Genomic DNA, 14,251 nt, shown 5'->3' on the forward strand with positions numbered 1-14,251 from the left:
TTTAAAAAATATTATGCCCACGTTGCAGAAAAAAAAGCACCTAAAACGTTTATCAATTGACCTGTTGCGCAGATTTTAAATCTGCAGCATGCCAATTTCTGTTGCGTTTTTCATTGCATTTCTGTTGCAGGTTTTCCCCCATTGAATTCAATGGGGATGTAAAAGCTGCAACAAATAACCAAGTTTTGCGACGGAATCGCCGCAAATGGCACTAATGTGAACAAAACCTTATGAAGGCACCTATGATTGACACTTGAGGTGTTTGGTCGGAAAGTTACTACAGCAATTGGATAATGAAGCCGCATTCACTCCGGTAGTGACGGTGATAGATGTTGCTATGACAAGACTACGGCTTCCCTGCAACAGAAACCGTCATATGCAAGTCTTCCCTTGACTGTGCTGGCACCTAATCCGCTGTCTTTCTTAGCAGACAGGCAGAGGCTGGTCGACACTGGTTTGCCCACTTTACTGTGGTGGACAGAATAGGTCACTATATTTATAATGGGCAGCTGCATTAGGCCAAAAAATCTGCACCGAAATTCTCAATAGTCGTCAGCTATTTACACACGTTACACTCAGAACAATTTCACAAAACTATTTCGTTTACCCAGCACTAGAAATGTGAGGTAAACAATGCGCCCGCCATTTCGCGTCTTAGCACGCGGCCATTTCATGTGCTGCAGGATACTTCATTAAGATGGGGGGAGTGAGTGAGGCGTGGTCTAGTCGGGGCAGGCAGAGCAAAATAAGGTAAAATGGAGGCGGGTAAGCTACACAACAACGGAGATTCCCTGAGGAATTATTATAAAGGCATTGAGAATGTTGTCAGTAATTTATCCGTGCAGTGTCGCTGCTGAACGCCATGACCTTCGAGCGCAGCTTTGTAATTCTGCCTTGTTTGGTGTTCGCCAGTCTGTGGTGATTGTCTGAGGTGAGGCCGCAGGCGAGGGGTCGTGTACATTTTCCACTGTGAATTCCTGGATGTGGCCCAGCAGGACTAGTCCCGGTGTATCCGTTAAACACACCGCCTCAGTTTTTGTCTGCTTCCCTCCCCCATTAAGTTATTTCAGCACAGGACGTTCTCAGGCTTCCTCAGAAGATAAATGTGAAAGCTGAACAATCCCGAATATAAAAACAGGAGATGAAGCTGCTATTGTGTATCAGGAAATCACATTGATTTCAGTTACTTAATGGACAGATTGCGCTTTCTTATACGATGGGCTACAGCAAAATAAAACATAGCGCACGGTTTGTTTCTAAGGCTGGGTTCACACGACCTATTTTCAGACGTAAACGAGGCGTATTATGCCTCGTTTTACGTCTGAAAATACGGCTACAATACATCGGCAAACATCTGCCCATTCATTGGAATGGGTTTGCCGATGTACTGTGCAGACGACCTGTCATTTACGCGTTGTCGTTTGACAGCTGTCAAACGACGACGCGTAAAAATACAGCCTCGTCAAAAGAAGTGCAGGGCACTTCGTTCAGATGTCATTTGAGCCATTCTTCATTGAACTCAATGAAGTACAGCTCAAAATTTACGGCTGTCAGAGAAGGCTCGCAAAACTCGCAGACAGAAAACAGTCTGTCATTTCAGACGTAAAAGCCTGCTACCGTGTGCACATACCCTTAACATTTCGTGGCCAACCGGCGACGTGTGACTCTGAATGACTATGCGGTGGCATACGTCACATGTATTAGTCAGGGAATTCTCCAGAAGTACATCTTGGACTTATTGCACCAACGTGATGTGAATGGAGCCCAGTGCCGCATTTTTGCTGTAGAACTGCTTGCATCTGCAACCAAGGCAGTAGTGGTTATCTGACGTCTTGCTGTTATTGGAGCATTCCCCTAAACAGAGCAATTCCAATAACATATGTATAGGTATCTTAAACCTTAAAGAGGCTCTGTCACCAGATTTTGCAACCCCTATCTGCTATTGCAGCAGATAGGCGCTGCAATGTAGATTACAGTAATGTTTTTATTTTTAAAAAACGAGCATTTTTGGCCAAGTTATGGCCATTTTTGTAGTTATGCAAATGAGGCTTGCAAAAGTCCAACTGGGCGTGTTTAAAAGTAAAAGTCCAAGTGGGCGTGTATTATGTGCGTACATCGGGGCGTGTTTAATACTTTTACTAGCTGGGCGCTCTGATGAGAAGTATCATCCACTTCTCTTCAGAACGCCCAGCTTCTGACAGTGCAGACACAGCGTGTTCTCGAGAGATCACGCTGTGACGTCACTTACTTCCTGCCCCAGGTCCTGCATCGTGTCAGACGAGCGGGGACACATCGGCACCAGAGGCTACAGATGATTCTGCAGCAGCATCGGCGTTTGCAGGTAAGTAGCTACATCGACTTACCTGCTAACGCCGATGCTGCTGCAGAATCAACTGAAGCCTCTGGTGCCGATGTGTCCGACACGATGCAGGACTTGTGAGTGACGTCACAGATCTGCTCTGCCAGAAGCTGGCCGTTCTGAAGAGAAGTGGATGATACTTCTCATCAGAACGCCCAGCTAGTAAAAGTATTAAAAACGCCCCGATGTACGCACCTAATACACGCCCAGTTGGACTTTTACTTTTAAACACACCCACTTGGACTTTTGCAAGCCTCATTTGCATAAATACAAAAATGGTCATAACTTGGCCAAAAATGCTCGTTTTTTAAAAATAAAAACGTTACTGTAATCTACATTGCAGCGCCTATCTGCTGCAATAGCAGATAGGGGTTGCAAAATCTGGTGACAGAGCCTCTTTAATGACCGGCGTATAGTGTTTTTACGTTGGTCGTTCAGGGTAGTTCTTCTGAAGCGCCGCCTTTTCATGTCTGCACTTCAGAAGAACTTTCTCCGCATCGTGCGGGGTGCTGCTGAAGCCCGGGCTGTTAGTAACAGCCTCGGGCTTCAGGGCAATGATCGGAGACCACTAGCAGTGGTCTCCGATCGTATTTAACCCCTCAGATGCGGTGCTCAATAGCGAGCGCCACATCTGAGTGATTTTAGAGGGAGGGGGTTCCCTCTCACCCCACGTGCATCGCGGGGTGCCGAGGGGTTCTATGGCTGCCTTCAGTAATTGCCCGTTAGACCATGCCAGAGGCATGACCTAACAGGTGCCTGTCAGTTTTAGGGTATGTTCACACGCTAGCTGGCTTTTACGGCTGAAATGACAGACTGTTTTCAGGAGAAAACCGCTGCCTCGTTTCAGCCGTAAATGCTCCTCCTCGTAATATACGAGTCGTCTGTGACGCTCGTATATCTTGAGCTGCTCTTCATTGACTTCAATGAAGAACGGCTCAAATTACGTGGCAAAGAAGTGCCCTGCACTTCTTTGCCGAGGCAGTCAATTTACGCGTCGTCGTTTGACAGCTGTCAAACGACGACGCGTAAACTACAGGTCTGCACAATACGTCGGCAAACCCATTCAAATGAATGGGCAGATGTTTGCCGACGTATTGTAGCCCTATTTTCAGACGTAAAACGAGGCATAATACGCCTCGTTTACATCTGAAAATAGGTCGTGTGAACCCAGCCTAACACTGACCAGCAATAATACAATGCAATATTGCCGTGTATTATAATAGCGATCAAAAGTTTGCACCGTAAATTCCCCCAGTGGGACTAAAAATAAAGTAAAAAAAAGTTAGATAACGTTTGAAATAAATAAATGTCCCAAGTAAAAAAAAAACAACCCACTTTTACCCCTTACAAAATACTTTATGAAAAAAAGTAAAAAGTTACACATATTTGGTATCGCAGCGTCCGTAATGAACCCAACTATAAAACGATTACATTATTTAACCCACACGGTGAACGCCGTAAAAAGTTTAATAAAAAACAACGCCATAATTGTTGTTTTCTGCTCATCCTGCCTTCAAAAGAATTTGATAAAAAGTGATCAAACAGTCGCATCTACTCCAAAATGATAGCAATACAAACTACAAGTCGTCCCGCAAAAGAAAAGCCCCATACAGCTCCATCGGTCAAAAAATAAAACTGTTATGGCTCTTAAAATATGGCGACACAGAAGTAAATCATTTTGAAAAAAATGTGTTTTTACTGTGTAAAAGTAGGAAAACATAAAAAAATCCATATAAATTTGGTATCGCCGCAATCGTAACGACCCGCTGAATAAAGTTGTTATGTTATTTATACCACACGGTAAACGGCGTAAAATTAAGACGCAAAAAAGTATTTTTTCCAGTACCTCACTAAAAAAGCTATTAAAAAGTTAATCAATACATTATATGTACCCCAAAATGGTGCTATTATAAAATACTTGTCCCGCAAAAAAAAGTCCACATACAGCTATGTAGAAGCAAAAATAAAAATGTTATAGATCTTTGAATGAGACGATGGAAAAGCTTAAAAATTGCTCGGTCATTAACCCCTTAGTAACCAGCCTATTTTAGGCCCTAATGACCAAGCTATTTATTTATCTTTTTTCGTTTTTCTATCGTCGCGTTCAAAAAGCTATAACTTGTATTTTTCCATCGACCTAGCTGTATGAGGACTTGTTTTTTTGTTTTTTTTGATTAGTTGTACTTTTTAATGGCCCCATTTTGGGGTACATATCATTTTTTGATTAACTTTTATTAACTTTTTTTTGGGGGTATAGAAAAAAACCCTGAAATTCCGCCATTGTTCTATGCGTTTTAAATTGATGCCGTTCACTGTGTGGCGTAAATAACACGTTGCCTTTATTCTATGGGTCGGTACGATTATGATGATACCACATATGTAGAGGTTTTTTTTATGTTTTATGACTTTTGCACAATAAAAACACTTTTGAATTAAAATTATTTGTTTTTGCTTTCCAAGAGCAATAATTTTTTTCTTTTTCCGTCAATGTAGTGATATGTGGGCTTGTTTTTTGCGGAACGAGACGTAGTTTTGATTGCTACTGTTTTGGGGTACATGGGACTTATTGATGAACTTTTATTATGACTTTTGGAGGAAATGGAAAACAATAGCAATTTCGCCATTATTTTTTTTTTACGGTGTTCACCTTGTGGTTTAAATGACATATTAACTTTATTGTTGGAGTCATTACGGTCACGGCGATGCCATATATGTGTACTTTTATTTTATTTTTTAACTTTTACTAAATAAAACCACTTTTTATGGAAAAAAATGATTTTATTTCTTTTTTTACTGTAATGTTAATTAATAATTATTTTGTATTTCACATTACTTATTTTTATAGTCCTACTAGGGGACATTACTATGCGATCTTCTGATCGCTGCTATAATGCTTTGGTATACTTAGTATACCAGAGCATTATTGCCTGTCAGTGTAAGGGGGGATTCACACGAGCGTGTATTCGGTCCGTGCGGGCCGTGTGGTTTTCACGCGCCACGCACAGACCAATACAAGTCTATGGGGCAGTACAGACAGTCCGTGCTTTTTGCGCAGCGTTTGTCAGCTGCGCAAAAAGCGCGACAGGTTCAATATCTCCGCGTATTTCGCGCATCACGCACCCATTGAAGTCAATGGGTGCGTGAAAACCACGCAGGTCGCACGGAAGCACTTCCGTGCGAACCGACTGAAACAGTGCACCAGCTGTCAAAAGGATGAATGTAACCAGAAAAGCACCACGTGCTTTTCTGTTTCCAAACATCCAAATGGAGTGTCTTTGAGATGAGCCAACCCGGACAATCGAACCGAACTTCACCGGGTTCGGCCGAACTCGGCCAAAAAATTTCCGGTACGCGACATCCGGAGATAGTCACTGTCCAGGGTGCTGAAAGAGTTAAACTGTTTCAGCACCATGGACAGTGACTACCGATCCCAATAAACATGAACCTGTAAAAAAAAACGAAGTTCTGACTTACCGATAACTCCCGGCTTCTTCCTCCAGTCTGACCTCCCGGGATGACAATTCAGTCCAAGTGACAGCTCCAGCCAAGCACAGGCTGCAGCGGTCACATGGACTGCCGCGTCATCCAGGGAGGTGGGGCCCGATGTCAAGAGAGGCGCGTCACCAAGGCAACGGCCGGGAAGTTCTGGGTAAGTACGAACTTTTTCTTTTTTTTTAACAGGTTGCTGTATATTGTGTTCGGCATTCACTGTCGAGGGTGCTGAAAGAGTTACTGCCGATCAGTTAGCTCTTTCAGCACCTTGGACAGTGACGGGCGTCGACTAGCCTCATCTTTATGATGGCGGCAGCGCGAAAATCACGCAGCCGCGCATCATACACGGATGACACACGCAGCTGTCAAATGGTTTTTGCGTGCGCAAAACGCTGCGTTGTTTGCGCGCGCAAAAACGCAACGTCCGTCTGTATCTGCCCTTAGGCTGGGTTCACACGACCTATTTTCAGACGTAAACGAGGCGTCTTATGCCTCGTTTTACATCTGAAAATAGGGCTACAATACGTCGGCAAACATCTGCCCATTCATTTGAATGGGTTTGCCGACGTACTGTGCAGACGGCCTGTCATTTACGCGTCGTCGTTTGACAGCTGTCAAATGACGACGCGTAAAATGACTGCCTCGTCAAAGAAGTGCAGGACACTTCTTTGGACGTTTTTGGAGCCGTTTTCTCATAGACTCCAATGAAAACCGCTCCAAAAACGGACGTAAAAAACGCAGCGAAAAACGCGAGTTGTTCAAAAAACGTCTGAAAATCAGGGGCTGTTTTCCCTTAGGGTATGTTCACACGCTTAACAAAAAACGTCTGAAAATACGGAGCTGTTTTTAAGGGAAAACAGCCCCTGATTTTCAGACGTTTTTTGCTGCGTTTTTCGCGGTGTTTTTTACGTCCGTTTTTGGAGCTGTTTTCATTGGAGTCTATGAGAAAACGGCTCCAAAAACGTCCGAAGAAGTGTCCTGCACTTCTTTTGACGAGGCTGTAATTTTACGAGCCGTCTGTTGACAGCGACGCGTAAAATGACAGGTCGTCGGCACAATACATCGTAAAGCCCATTGAAAGTAATGGGCAGATGTTTGCCGACGTATTGGATCTGTTTTTTCAGATGTAATTCGAGGAGTAAAACGCCTCAATTACGTCTGAAAATAGGTAGTGTGAACCCAGCCTAACGCTGACAGGCAATCTAATAGGACGTGCCGTAGCAGGAGCCCGGCTGTCATCAGACTGAAGCCCCGCCCACTTCCCTCACATATGTTACAGAGTTAGGCCTTATTCACACGAACGTGTTAAACTCTGCGTAGCGTGACGCAGCGTAGCCCAGAACACGGCGTGTGTGTCCCTACCCTAAGAGCGGATTTACACAAACGTGATATAAAACGTGGTGCCGATGTGTCCTCGCTCGTCCGACACGATGCAGGACCTGGGGCAGGAAGTGAGTGACGTCACAGTGTGATCTCTCGAGATCACGCTGTGTGTCTGTGCACTGCCAGAAGCTGGGTGTTAACGAAGAGAAGTGGATGATGCTGATTCGTCAGCATCATACACTTCTATTCACAACGCCCAGCTAGTAAAACAAGTAAAAACGCCCAGATGTACACACACATAATACACGCCCAGTTGTACTTCACTTTAAACACGCCCAGTTGTACTTAAGAAAGGCTCATTTGCATAAATATTAAAATGCTCATAACTTGGCCAAAAATGCTCGTTTTTGAAAAAAACAAAAACGTTACTGTAATCTACATTGCAGCGCCGATCTGCTGCAATACGAGATAGGGGTTGCAAAATCTGGTGACAGAGCCTCTTTAAAGGTGGAGTATGTATTTATAGGTGGGCTTGTTTTTTGAAGGTTGTGTTATTCAATGGCTCCGTTTGCCGGTGTATATAAATTGATTCCCTTTTACTTTATCTTTTATTACCTTTTTATGGGGTAGGAAGCATGGGATAAAAATGATAACTCCTTCACTGTTTTAAAAAAAAAAAAAAAAAATTCTCTTAGAAAATTCACCATGTGGTATAAATCGTTATCCTGATTCGTGTATGTATATATATATATATATATATATATATATATACCCCTATTGATAGAAGAATTTCTGTACTTATCAAAGAGATTCAATGAGTCACCTAAATAGAGATGCGTGTCTTTTATTCTTATCGATAAGGAGACAATATGGCAAAATGTCTGCTGCTAGCTTGAGTATCATAGCTTTTATACATGGGATAACCCTAGGTCAAACCAGTCCTTACACCGCTTTATCTCTTTACTCCACCTCGATACTTATGTAAATACTTCACTTCTCCCTCTAAGGCCTCATTCACACGACAGGGTCCGAGTGTCGGCCGGGAAAATCGGCCGTTTTTGGCCGATTTTCCTGGCCAGTTTGCATCGATTCCGGGCCGTGTTGCCGTTTTTACCGGCCGATTTGGACCCGATTTGCATCCGTTTTTTTCCCTGACCGTTTTTTAATCGGATACATTTTTTGCACTTTACTTTACTTTTATTTTTTTATTATTATGGTCTGTCCCTCAAAGGTCAAAAAATACCTTTTTGGAACTTTTAATATTTTTTTTCTTTCTTTTACACCATGTTTTTCCACTGTAACTGGGGCTGCACAGCAGCCCCAGTTACAGGGGAAATCAGCCCTCTCATAGTGACGATTGTCACTAACTGGGCTGTGCTGGGTCTAGTTAGACCCAGCAGCAGTCTGTCACTAACGGCACCCGGCGATCATGTGACCAGTCACATGATCACCGGGAGGAATAGAGACAGCGCCGCTGCTGCTGTCTCTATTCCTATACACAGCGTTCATTGAGCGCTGTGTACAAGTAATCAGAGAAGACAGAAGCAGCGAAAGCTGCTTCTATCTTCTCCTCAGGGTCCCCGGCAGTCACTGACAGCCGGAGACCCGACATTCAGCTGCCCGATCGCGCGGGCAGCAAGTTAAAACCCGAGCCGTAAAAAGTCTATGGCTCGGGTTTTAAGGACCCTGACCGCTGGCCGTAAAAATACAGTCAGCGGTCGGGAACCGTAACAAGCAGGGGAAGGGAGCCAGCGCAGCGCTCCCTTCCACCTGCTGTACATCCCGGCCCTGCCACACATTATCTCCAGCGTAGCCATTCGTCCGAATGGCATCAACTCCTCCTCCTCACATGCACTCTGCGCTGTAAGGAGGAGGAGAGAGTGCGCGAGCGACTGTAGACCCGGCCATCACTCGGGACACATTCCGGTGATGGCTGTGTATTACCCGGCCCCATAGACTTCTATGGGGGCCGGGTACCCGGCCGAAAATAGGGCATGTCCCATTTTTTGACGGCCGATTTTCCCGGCCCGTCAAAAAATCGGTCGTGTGAATAGCCCCATTAGGGGTCTATTATTCCTAATGCAGCCGGGTGCCGGCCGATGTATGAACGCCCGGCACCCGGCCGGGAAACGCTGTCGTGTGAATCCCGCCTAAAGGAATTCAACTGCCCATCCCCTCACACTTGATAACATATGAAACACTTTGTCAGCAAAAAACTTTTGCGGAGAAACTTGTATAGCTCAATACACACTTTAGTTTCCGATACATAAATTTAAAATAAAAAATTCCTAACACATATACACATGCACATATATATATATCTATATATGTATCTATACACACATTATATATTTATATATACACACACACACACCCTGGATCTTGTCTACGATTGTAATATGATTTCATGTGTACACATTTCGGTAGTCGCTTGTTGTGCTCCACTCGAGACAGATGTATGAGGATTATCATGTACAGTGAGCAGAACATCTAAAGCTTTTTCACCATTACTAGCATGTTTGGGTCTTCCGGATCTTGTTGCGTCTTTAATTGAACCGGTTATTTCGAAACGATGAACAGTTCTTTTAACAGTTAACAATGAAATTGGATCACGGATAGGATAAGTGGCATTGAATAAAGCCGCTACTTCTCTATAGGAACTTATTTTTTTTCTCCCATACCCTCTCATCATCAATAAAGTGATCCTATACGTCAAATGCGTTTTGTGATCTGACAATAGAAATGTACAAAAATGGAAATTACTCAGCATTAGCGCTCTCTGAAATTCACAAGCGACTACCGAAATGTGTACACAAGATATCATGTTACAATCGTAGACAAGGTCCATTTTGTATCGCCGAGGCCGATTTGTAAGAATACATATTGTAAAGACACCTTGATGTGACATTCCCAAGCACACACACACACACACACACACACACACACGCGCGCCCACACACACACACTTAGGATTTTACCCGCGCTGTACACTTTGGGTAAACCTAACACCAGCGGTAGCCGATAATAAATATGATAACCTTTACGTTAAATATCTCAGCGATAAAAAATCCTATCTTAAAATCGTTTGTAGCATCGTTTTTGTATTGAAAAGAGCATTCAATTGAGCCCCCACTCGACCCCCTGTGCCATTTAAGATTTTGCTGACCCCGCCCACCCCACCGCCCCCAAGGGGTTGGGTTTGTTTTTTGCCGTTAACTGGTATAACTTTTTTAATTGAATTACTGAAATTAACTTTTTGTTATTATTCTAAGTCATTGAGAAGGACTAGTATATATGTTTTTTTACAGAATAAAATTGAAAAAAAGAAAAGGGTTATTTTTTACTTTGGACATTTTTTTTTTTTTTTAATCTTTGACTGTAACGCTGAGTTCACACAGGGCAGATACGCTGCGTAAAAGCTAACAGCGTATCTGCCCTGTGCGTTGCAGGGAATTCCAAGTGAAAAACCGCACCAAACTGTGGTGCAGTTTTTCGGCTAGAATGTCAGCTGCGGAAAACTGCATCCCAGGAGACCGCTGCAGCCTGTGATTGGCTGCAGCGGCGGTCACATGGGATGAAACGTCATCCCAGGAGGCCGGCCCGGAGGAAGAAACACAGACTCCTGGGTAAGTATAAGATTTTAATTTTTTTTCTGAGTTGTGTTTTTTGCAGCGGAATCGCTGCGCCCCCGCCGCAAAAAAACGCAACAACTACTATTTTTTTCGGGTTTTACCTCCCCATTTAATTCAATGGGGAAAACCTACAACAAATGAGCAGCGTTTACGCAAAAAAAATTCCACACCGCAGGTTAATTTCTGAGCGTTTTTTTCCGCTCAGTACTTACACAGCATGTGGATGACATTTGTTTTGTCTCATCCACTTTGCTGCTACTGTATTTGCTGTGGATTTACCGCAACAAATTCTGCCGTATTTACGCAATGTGTGAACTGACCATAAGGTTATGTTCACAAAGGTCGAATGCACTGCAGAACAGTATGCAGTGTATCTGCCCTGGAACCCCCAGAGAATTCTGTCTGAAAGACCGCACCAAATTGTGTTGCAGATTTTCAGCCAATATTGCAGATGAGAAAAACAAATCCATGCCTTCCGTCAGTGGCATTGCCTTATTGATGCGTGCCTGCTCCCCTTGTTTTGTGGGCATGGGGTGGTTTTTTATACTGATAACCAACCGATCCACAGGATAGGTCATCCGCATATGATCAGTGGGGGTCCGACACCTGGATCCCGCTGCCTCCGGTTACCGGATAATAATAATAATAATCTTTATTTATATAGCGCCAACATATTACGCAGCACTTTATCATTTAGAGGGAACGTAAACCGACAATATCAGACATTACATAGCGAAGAAGCTAATTTACAATTCAAACAAGAGGAATGAGGACCCTGCTCGCAAGAGCTTACAATCTTTGAGGAAATAAGGGAGACACAACATGTAAAATTGCTTGTTCAGTACAATGGTCCAGCCATCTTTTATACAAAGGGGGGGGGGGGTACACATAAAGCTGCATGAGCCGGTCAACAGCCAGTATCCGTGTATGAGAGACATGAAGTGCATTAGGGTGCAAAGAGTGTGAGGTAATCTTATTCTGATGACTAATGTAAAAGGAGGGCCAAGAAAAGGAGTCAGATTAGGGAGTGTTTAAAAAGATGTGTTTTCTGGGCACGTCTAAAACTGTGGAAGTTGGGCATTAATCTGATTGTCTGGGGTAGTGCATTCCAGAGGACTGGTGTAGCACGAGAAAAATCATGGAGATGGGAGTGGGAGGTTTGGATTATTGCGAATGCTAATCTGAGATCGTTGGCAGAACGTAGAGCGCGAGTAGGGTGGTAGACACAGATGAGGGAGGAGATGTAAGGACTGTGGAGAGCTTTGTGGGTGAGAGTAATAAGTTAGAATTTTAATTCTGAAGTGGATGGGCAACCAGTGTAGTGATTGGCACAGGGTGGAGGCGTTGGTGTAGCGGTTGGTCAGAAAGATCAGCATGGCTGCTGCATTGAGGATAGATTGGAGACGGGAGAGTTTAGTGAGGGGGAAGACTGACTAACAATGAGTTACAGTAGTCAAGACGAGAGTGAATCAGAGAAACTGAGAGTTTTGGCTGTTTCCACAGTAAGAAAAGGCCGGATTCTGGAGATGTTTTTGAGGTGAAAGTGACAGGAGCGTGTAAGTGATTGAATGTGAGTAAAGGAAAGATCTGAGTCAAAAATAACCCTGAGACAGCGGTAGTGCCACACACTGAGATGGAGACATCAGGTTTAGGGAGGTTAGTAGATGGTGGGAACATAAGAAGCTCCATTTTAGAAAGATTCAGTTTCAGATATAGAGAGGACATGATGTTAGAGACAGCGGACAGACAATCACTGGTGTTTTGTATTAGAGCAGGGGTGATGTCATGGGAAGAGGCATATAATTGCGTGTCATCAGCGTAGAGATGGTACTGGAAGCCAAATCTGCTGATGGTTTGTCCAGTAGGGGCTGTGTAGAGAGGAAAAAGAGCGGCCCTAGGGCTAATCCCTGAGGAACCCTGATAGCAAGCAGAGGAGGAGAAGAAGTAGAACCAGCAAATGACACACTGAACGAGCGGTTAGAAAGATAGAAGGAAAACCCAGAGAGAGCAATGTCTTTAAGGCCAATAGAGTGGAGCATGTTAAGTAGAAGTTTGTGGTCTACAGTGTGAAAGGCTGCAGAGAGATCCAGAAGAAGGAGAGAGTATTTACCGTCCGATTTAGCCACCAAGAGATCATTTGAGAATTTAGTAAGGGCAGTCTCTGGAGTGTAGAGTGCGGAAACCAGATTTGTGGGGTCTAGAATGGAGTTAACAGAGAGATAACAGATAAGGCGAGAGTAGACCAAGCTTTCCAGGAGTTTGGTGATGAGGGGCAGATTAGAGACTGGTCGGTAGTTAGTAGCGCTGGATTGGTCAAGAGTTGTTTTTTTCAGTAATGGGTTTATAATGGCATGTTCAAAAGAGGAGGGAAAGATTCCAGAAAAAAGTGAGAGGTTAAATATTTGTCAGGTAACTAGTGACAGCCGGGGAGAGGGACTGGAGGAGGTGTGAGGGGATAGGATCACTAGGGCAAGTAGTAGGACGAGAAGAAGAGAGGAGCCTTGAGACTTCTTCTGTTATTGGGTCAAATGCTGAACGTGAAGAAGAGGGAGTGTGGGGGGAGGTGATCGATGTTACTAGGGGACTGCGAGATATTATGCTGGATGTTGTAAATTTTAACTTTAAAATAAGTGGCCAGGTCTTCAACACTGAGATCTGTGATTGGCGTCTGTACTTTAGGACTAAGGAGGGAGTGAAAAGTATCAAAGAGGCATTTTGGATTATTAGATAATGTGGTGGTGAGAGAAGTGAAATAGACTTGTTTGGCGCACTGAAGGCCAGAGTTGTAAGTTTTGAGCATAAATTTGTAATGGAGGAAGTCTGCAGCCAAATGCGATTTTCTCCACAGTCGTTCGGCACATCTCAAGCACCGCTGAAGAAAGCGGGATTGAGGCGTGTGCCAGGGTTGTCGTAATTTTTGTCGGGTGGTTTGGAGTGTGGGGGGGGGGGGGGCTGCTTCATCCAATGCATTTTTGAGTCTTATTGTAAAGTTTGGCAGCCAGATTGGGACAGGAGAGGGAAGAGATAGGAGACATTGAGGACTATAGATAGTCTATGAGGTGTTGATGGCATATAGATTTCTGTATGTCTGACAGGTAGGCATGACCTGAGGAGGCAGAGAATATTTGATAGTGAAGGAGAGAAGGTTGTGGTCAGAGAGCGAGAGACGAGTGTTTATAAAGTCAGAAACTGAGCAGAGCCGGAAGAAGACCAAGTCAAGTGAATGCCCTTCTTCATGTGTAGGAGAGTTAGTAAGTTGTGACAGACCTAGGGAGGAGGTTAAAGATAGAAACTGGGAGGCAGATGGGGAGATTGGGTTATCAATGGGGATGTTGATGTCACCCATCATGAGTGGGTGTTTCAGTGGATAGAAATTATGGAAGCCAGGCATCAAAATGATCCAGGAATTGACGTGTGCCCGGGAGGTTGGTAGACAACTGCCACT

The 14,251-nt window shown here is 44.0% G+C and overlaps 1 long non-coding RNA gene across 1 annotated transcript in view; it reads left to right on the forward strand.

Annotated features, from left to right (window-relative positions):
• Nucleotides 1–643: 643 nt before the first annotated feature.
• LOC142660627 (uncharacterized) overlaps nt 644–14,251 on the forward strand; it is a 43,917-nt gene continuing 30,309 nt past the window's right edge. Inside the window, exon 1 of the long non-coding RNA XR_012850541.1 lies at nt 644–750. This is a non-coding gene — a long non-coding RNA (uncharacterized LOC142660627). The remainder of the gene's footprint in view (nt 751–14,251) is intronic.

Source organism: Rhinoderma darwinii, chromosome 9, assembly GCF_050947455.1.
Source record: "Rhinoderma darwinii isolate aRhiDar2 chromosome 9, aRhiDar2.hap1, whole genome shotgun sequence".
NCBI lineage: Eukaryota > Metazoa > Chordata > Amphibia > Anura > Rhinodermatidae > Rhinoderma > Rhinoderma darwinii.